We start from the raw sequence: 8,311 nt of genomic DNA, 5'->3' as shown, positions 1-8,311 counted from the left end.
TTTGAGAAGAAACCTACTGAGCATACACTTCACTTGCTAGCACTTTATGAGGAAGGAGTTTCTGTCATTACTCAGCGTAGTAAGAGCTTCTCTATTGGATGATGTGAACTGAGACAATTTGTGTCATCCATCAAGCAAAGGGATGTGTGCCTATCAAATGAAAAGGAATGTGTTTGACCAGGTGATTAATGCACATCCTGTCATGCAGGTGCACAAACAGCTTTGGTAGCATGACTTACATACCCAAAGAGTGCCAACACCTGATGGGAGACAGTGGATTTATAAACGGCTCATAGCACCTCTGAAAACAAAATGAGCGATTTGACTTCTTTAAAAAATGTAAGCATATATCCTTGCTCATTTTGTTTTCTTTAAATGAAATTGAAAAAAGTATAAGCTAGTTCAAGAACAAAGTTAAGATATCTTTTGAAAATTAAGCCCTTACCAAGAATTATATAGTTAAATGCTTGTGTAGCACAAAATTAATATATTTGAAGCTGAAAAGACATTACCATTCAGTAATCACTGAAAAATGGTGGCAACTTTCATAAACTTCAGCCTAATGATGTTCCACCTTTGTGTGGATCCAGGTACTGATGTTCAGAAGTGCAGTCATAAAAAGAAGAGCATTTGTTAGCTACATAGCAGCAAACAGTCTGCATAGCAATGCCATAGCAATAAATCAAATCTCTGTAACATATTTTGATTTCTAAAAATAATTTCTGTCCTTTTGCTATTCCTGTAGAATGCTTAAGTTAATAATCTTAGATTGTAGATACTTTTTTTGATTTGTGCCTCATCAAAGAATGAGAAAATATTAWTTTTTTTCCATTATCACATAACTGAATTTTCCTCAAAAAACTTTAGGTAGTGCACCTCATTATTTTAATATTAATCCACTGTATTGCAGTGCCTTTTTAACACAGAGGAGAGTGACTTACAGGAGGCATAAGTCTCAGGCTATAGTGCAGGGCAAACTAAGAGCATAAAGATGATATAGTCTGGATTTTTGAATAATTACTTTTTTTTTTTTTTAATTTGAGATTATATATAAGGCTACAATAAAAGTACAGTAACTGTATATACATATGCATGCATATACAAACATATATTTACCATAAACAAGAACAAAAGCAAACCCAAACCCACTATCAAAAAAATCCCCTCCCAAATACCTAAATTTCACTAATAGAGAAGTTTCACTTATGTCTATTCTGGCAGGTAAGTCTTTTCTTCTATAACAATATCTCTCTTGGCAACACTGGTGAAATCCCTTTACATTATGAAAATCCAACTATATACTGTATACAATGCAGTGCTGTCAAAAATCTTGGTTTAACAAGAAGGATTCCCAGTCCTGGTGAATAAGTCACAATGAAGAGTGAGATCTGGGTTTCTAACTCTGACATTCAAAGCAGTTGACACCCAAAATGTTTGCAAGATATGCACTAAAATAGATTTTGCCGCTAACACAAGAATGAAGGAAAACATTTCTAGGAAATAAGATCCAAAGGCTGTAGTAATTTTTTTCATGTGGAGACGTAAGTCACACATTTGGCTCCATTTGGTTAATTCTCCATGTTTGCTTCTTCTACAGCCACAGAAGGAGGACATGCTAATGTCAAAGTTTTCCATTAGAGGTTAAAAATTGGCATGGGCTATGTGAGTGGCCAGTCCAGCTTGGTCTTCAGGCTCTGAATACATATTTTCCTAATAAAGACTGTTTTCTGGCTTTAGATTTTTCCATTTTCTTTGTAGTATTAAAGAGATGGTTGCTTTTCCAGAGTTCAGAAAATACCCTATTGATGCCTGATGATTTTTGCTTTTCCTTTTYATGCTTTTTGTACCCTCTATGCATCTGCCTGTACCCCTTAGTCCACATRTTTGTAATTCCTGAAGCCTGATATTCCAGCTTAGTTCAGGAGTTCTACTGGGCAGAGAGACCAAACATCCTCAGGAAGGAGTCAGTGTACCCTGTGCTATCTTAAACCTGAGGCTCYARCCTTGGGTGAAGCCTTCTGTCCAGAACATCTTGTGTAAACTRGGCTCTGGCTTCATCTGGGAGGGGGGGATTCATTAGAATAGGGAGACACTACTGCATTTGTTAAGTTTCTTATTGGGGAATCCTAGATAGGTATGYTAATTCCTGAAACCTATAAAACTTGTAYCCGTGCTGTACACRRGKGTGYATTCTGCCATCAAGTTGTGCACCTGGGATCCCAAATGCCAAGGTAAAACCCTTTTTATCCCCTTAACCGTGTCTGTGTCATTATTAAAAACTGGCMTTTCAAGGCAACACTATCATAAAAATGTTAAAATAYATGTTTTCTAAAATAATAACATTGTTTTAAACATAAACTTGAAAAAACACAGGGATGAAATCTTTGCCACCTAAATATCATCAACAGTGAGTGTCTGGTACTTAGGTCTGAGGCAGAAACCCTCGTCGAATGCTTATATGGTTTTCTGGACCATTGGATAAGACAGTTAAGCCTAAAATATTCATGGATGACAGATTTTATGCTCATGTAGATATTCAGAATTGTCTTTTCTGAGTAGATATCTGCCTCTGAGGACTCTGTTCTGACTCTTGTTTAGGTATCTAGCTTGTCTTCTTCACTCAAATATTTCAAGAATTAAGAGGAGCAACACAAGAGGTAAGAGGAAGAATGGTATTAAAAGTAGTGACAATGTTATCATAAGAGTTTGATTACTGGGATAAGAGGGGCTTTCATACAGCAGTTTTATTATAGTCTTGTACTACTGTCATTCAAACAATCTGATATATTTTTTAAAGAAAATAGTTTTATTCAGTTGTAATCCTGAAAAAGCTGCTTCTGAGGTATTTCCCAGGGGCTTGTGTTCAACCACCCACAGGAAAGCAGGGCCCCATCACATTTAATGGTGACTTGGGACGGCAAACACCATCATTACAAATGTCCCTCCTCCTTCCTTCTTCATCCCACGTTATATACTGAGCATGGTGTCATATGGTATGGAATATCCCTTGGGTCTCCTGTCCTGGATGTGTCCTCTCCCAAACTCCCACAGCCCCAGGCTCCTCACCAGAGGAGCAGGATGGAAAGCAGAAAAGGCCTTGGCTCTGTGCAAGYCCTGCTCAGCAAAAAAACATCTCCATGTTATCAACCCTGTGTTCAGTACAAATCCAAAATGCAGCCCCGTAACAGCCATTGTGAATAAATTTAACTCTACCCTGGTCAAAACCAGCACACTAATGAAAATGGGATTTTTAATTCATGTCCCTTAAGTAGCAACCATAGTACTGTGGATTTTTTTTTTTACAGAATATTTTGTTTTTGTAGACCCTTGAATTAATCCTGTGACGAGGTAACAACAATGCACATAAATTGCTGGAGCAGTCCATACAAAGTAGGAAATAAATCTCTAGTTCATTAAAAGTTTAAGACAAATCACAGATGCATTCCTTATATAGTTCATCAAGAGTCACTGGATATATATACTCAGTTCTAACAGTGTAAAATACTATGTTTCTGTAGTGGGCCTTAACTGTGTCAAAAGGAAGTTTGACAGCAATAGAACTGAATTTATAAACTGTTTAGCTATGCATTTTTATATACTTTAATCTGTAAGATGAATTTTTTCTTTCATGAAGGCACTATTTTAGGTTACTAAGCTTCCTTTAGGCTTTTCTCTGCTGCTCAGCATCTTACAGAAGATTTATAACAACTTACAGAAGCAAGAATTGCACTAGGAAAGGGAATACAATGTCTTTAAATTTGTAGAAGACAAAAGGTTTTCATCCTAAAAGAGAAGTTAAAGGAATGGGACCGTTTCATTGTTCTTCTAGGGTTCCTTTATTTGGCATTTGTAGGAAGAGATTTTTTTTTAGTTATAGAAATTTTCTGCATTCCTATAATTAGATGATTCACTGTGTAAAATTTAAGGAATATAGATAYTATAATAAATGTTTCTTTTTCTTTCTACCAGAACACAAAGAATTTTTAGCATTTTTTAGACTGTCTTTTAAATTTTTGTATGTTCTAAAAGTTCTATTCGTAATGCTTCTCTATACTTTATGAAATTGTTTCTATTACCTGATTTATACTATCCTTCAATATGAAATCATTAACATTTCTAAAATGGTCAACGTGACAGGCTTTTTTCTTGTCTAGAGCATAGCAGAAATACAGATGGCAAGATTTTCCATGGACTCAAACACACACAGAAATTCCTTCAGCAAGACTTGGATGTCTGAACAGGATCAGTGCTGTTGCTTTCTTAGAAAGGTTGTCTGTTTAACTTTTACATCAAATGCAAATTACCCATCCCTTTATTCTTTCAGAATGCAACGACTTTACCATTATAATTGCTTCAAGCTAACAGATTTTGCAATCAGTGTGAATGTCTTTACCTAAGAGCCTATAAGTGGCTTACTGAGTAAAAGCTAATTTAAAGACTTTGTAAGTGTCCAATGAATGCAAAGTTTCAAAGCAAAAGACAAAGTTAGTTGGATAAGAACAGTGGGATTTTTGCATCCCACTGACCTATTTTTGCCGTGAAGCAATTTGAATAAGTTCATAAATCTAGTCCTATTTTTTGCMACCATTGTGAAAGAATTTTGATTAAAGAGCTTTACTAAGAATGGTTTTGGATTAAAGTATGATTGCACTTATTAAGATTCTTTTTAATACTTGATTTTCACAAGTGATGTGGAGAAAATTTTAATTTTAATGCCATTACTTAGAAAAGATTTTCAGAATGGAGAAATAAGTTATTATAACAGAAACTTACCAGTCCCACAGGGTACTATAACAGTATAGAGTTGGGACTTTATTGGAAAAAGTCATTAATTGCTAGGGAAGGATATTAAAACCTCAGTTATGAACATGAGACCAGCTGTGATCACACAAGGTAAAAAGGAGATGGTAGACTAGCCTGTGGCAGAAAGCCCTTTGTTCTTATATTTAAACTCTCTTAAAACATAGCCCATTACTTCAATAAATTGAATAAATCATGTCAGAGGATGTGAACTGTCTTTAGAAATAACTTCACTGAACTGGGCTTCCTTGTACAGACTTACTGTCATCTAGTAATCGTAGCTTATCAGACTAACAGGAAGCTGTTGTGTATGCAGCTGAGGTTCTGTTGTTTAAATTAAGCACAACTACGGATTTCAAGCTCTAGTGAAGAAAGACGGATGTGGTTTGTAAAGAAATGTCATGAAGCAAGTGTTTTTTTCTTAATTCAAAAAGCTGAAACAGTGTCCTTCAAACTCTAACCAAGATTTCTAAAGACCTTGAGATCTCTGTTTACAATTTTATGATTTATCTGGGAAGAGGTAGACAGTGGAATCTCTTGAACTAGAGATACAACCTTTTAAATGCTGATTTTGCTGTAGCCATGACAAAGATTTTGAGTTTAAAAAATCCTGAGAAGTAGACACTTAGACATAAGAAAATACTGCATTTAAATTAAAATATGTGTTCTCAACAGTATTTAGTCTCTATAAGAAGTCAAAGAAAAAAGAATCTACACCTTCCTTGAGTATATTATTCCAATRATTAATCACCTTCACAGCATGAGAAGGCCATACATAAAATGCTGTGTCCAGCTTTGGGCCCCTCACTTCAAGGGATTGTGGGGCTGGAGCAAGTCCAGAGAAGAGAAATGGAGCTGGGGAAGGGTCTGGAGCACAGGTTTGCTAGGGAGCAGMKGAGGGATCTGGGGGTGTTTAACCAGGACAAAAGGAATCTCAGGGGAGACTTTATTGGTCTCTGCAGCTGCCTGAAAGGAGCTTGTAGCGAGGTGGGGTTGGTCCCTTCTCCCAGGTGACAAGTGACAGGACAAGAGGAAATGGTGCCAASATATGCTGTGGGAGCTTCAGATTGGGCATCAAGAATGCATTAGATTACAGAATGTTCAGGGAGGTGGTGGTGGTCTTTTTCAACCTTAATGTTTCCATGATTATCCTCTGTTATTTATAGGCAACATATTTTCAGTACTTTGAGTTTTATGTATTTTTAAAGTCTGAAAATAAACTTTATATATAAATAATGTATGATATGATAYAGATGTGAAAAACATGCAAAAATAGAAAATGCAATAATCAAGAAAACAGGTTAAGAAGATTATCATTGTCCTGTTTCTCATTTGAATATATAGATATTTTGAAGTCCTTACCCAAGCAAAAATTCCGATTGCACATTTTATCTGATAAAAGCCCAAAGTAGAAGGAGAAGCATTAATATTGTGGTAACAAGCATGCCAATGGGATAGCTCAGATAAGTTCAATATAGTCTGTATCACCTTGSTTGTGGATAACAGGAGAAAGCTCATTACAGGGTAGATTTTTTGTGATGATAAGGGAAAATGCTTACTTAGCAGATGCATCAAAAAGAAAAGACTGCTTAACCCTGTACTACAGAAACAATAAAAGATGGTTTTGCACTCTTTGTTACTCTAGAATTTACCATAAACTATGCTGAGGACTGAAAAACAGGATTTTTTTTTTTTTTTTTTTTTTTTTTATGTTGTGTGCTACAACTGGATTATAGAAATTATTAGTAAAATGTATGCCTTTGCATTTCTATATAAAGTCTCAAAATGGTAAGAAAATTTAGCCCTGAGTCATTACACCATAATTTTAGAATAATTTCCTTATATTAAAATGAAAAATCAAAGGTGGAATCAAGAYATTCAGTATTTTTAATTTTAGAGTAATCACCTTCTCTTAGTACCACGAGAAAAGTAGAATTCTCCCAAAATATTCCCCAATACAAAAACATATAATTAAGTGCAGGAGAACCCTGATCTATCTTTCTAGAGGACTTTTTCCTAGAACATATTTAATTTTCTTGAAGCTCTTCTGCAAGTTTTTGGTTTTTTTTAGCTAGATTAGAAGCCAAAGTAAGTTCACTTCAATTTCTCCAACATTTTTTAATCACCAAGTTTAAAATAAAAATGCATGTAAACATTTAAATTTAAATGGAACATTTTGAACCTAAACAGAATTTAAATCCTTACATACTCTTTATTCCCCTATCTTAGAAAAATCCTAAACAGTATCTGAAAATGACTTCAAAACATAMATGCTAGAACTGGTTAATACCAAGAGGTTAAGTAATTTTGTGGCCCACTTAATGGTTCCTTTTTGAATTATGAAAAAAGTCTCAAAACTATGCTTGGTCAATTTAGTGCAAAGCTTAATTTCATAATCACATGGAGAATGGTGCTTAGCTTCCTTACAAAATTAAGATATTTTAAAATACATTAATGTGTTTCATGGAAGGCTATATACATTTGTATGTTGACATAGACACACGTCTACACACAGAATGACTTCCAACCTAATGGAGATTTGTAGTTCTCAGTTTTGAAAAAAAAAAACAAAGTGAAAATAGAAGGCCAGGCTACCACTCTCTTCCTCAAAAGGCTTTGTGACCYTTTTTCCAGTTGAACACAATTTCCTTGATCTTTGCCATGGCTGKTGCATTAATGACCTCTGATTGGTACGCTGGCAAGGTATTTTTGCAGCATGGTCTTCTACTCCTTGTCATGTCATTTACTGCAACAGAAAAGGAAGTTTTTGTTCCCCTGAATGAGGAACCAGAAATAATCTTCACAGCTGTACTGTGATGCCAGTCACAGCTGGACTACTAGTAAGTACAATTTGTGAAAATTGTCAATATAAAGTGTACTGCTAATTTTAACCTTGGTAATACTGGTCTTTTCATCACTTAAAAGAAAAGAATGTTGGAAGAATGCAGAACTATAAATACAAAGATGCCAACTCGTTTATTATACCTTACATGCTTGTTACATTTGTCACAAGGTAAGAAAGAATATTTAGCACAATTTTGTTTGAATCCCTGTTTCTCATTATTTTAGCTAACATCTAGTAAGAAAAAAAGCCAAATCTTAACGATCCAACAGTGCTCTCTGGTGGTGTGAAAACAAAGGCATTGTATCTTCTGCAAAAAAACATTACATGAGTCCAGTACACAAGTCCTTGAAGACAGATAAGTGACAGGAAGTCTCAACATGTTCCCTTGTGATAAGAAAAATAGAGCAATAAACAACTTTAAAACCACCAAGGCATGAAATGTGAAACCTGGCTTAGTAAAGTAATATAAATAAAAATATTAAAAATAATTTTACTTGTCCAGCAGATGTTTTAGACTCTTAATGTTCACAAGGAACATATTCCTTCAGCAAGAAATGCTTATCCAAACAGTGAGAGAAATATGCTGCATATTAGTATATTTTATCATTAAATAATTTTGAATGTTAAGAAACACTTTTTGGTTTAAATTTTATTCTCTTTAATGGG

Source organism: Malurus melanocephalus, unplaced genomic scaffold, assembly GCF_030028575.1.
Source record: "Malurus melanocephalus ecotype Western Australia unplaced genomic scaffold, MMel_1.1 scaffold_326, whole genome shotgun sequence".
Taxonomy (NCBI): domain Eukaryota; kingdom Metazoa; phylum Chordata; class Aves; order Passeriformes; family Maluridae; genus Malurus; species Malurus melanocephalus.
This window is presented reverse-complemented; position numbering follows the sequence as displayed.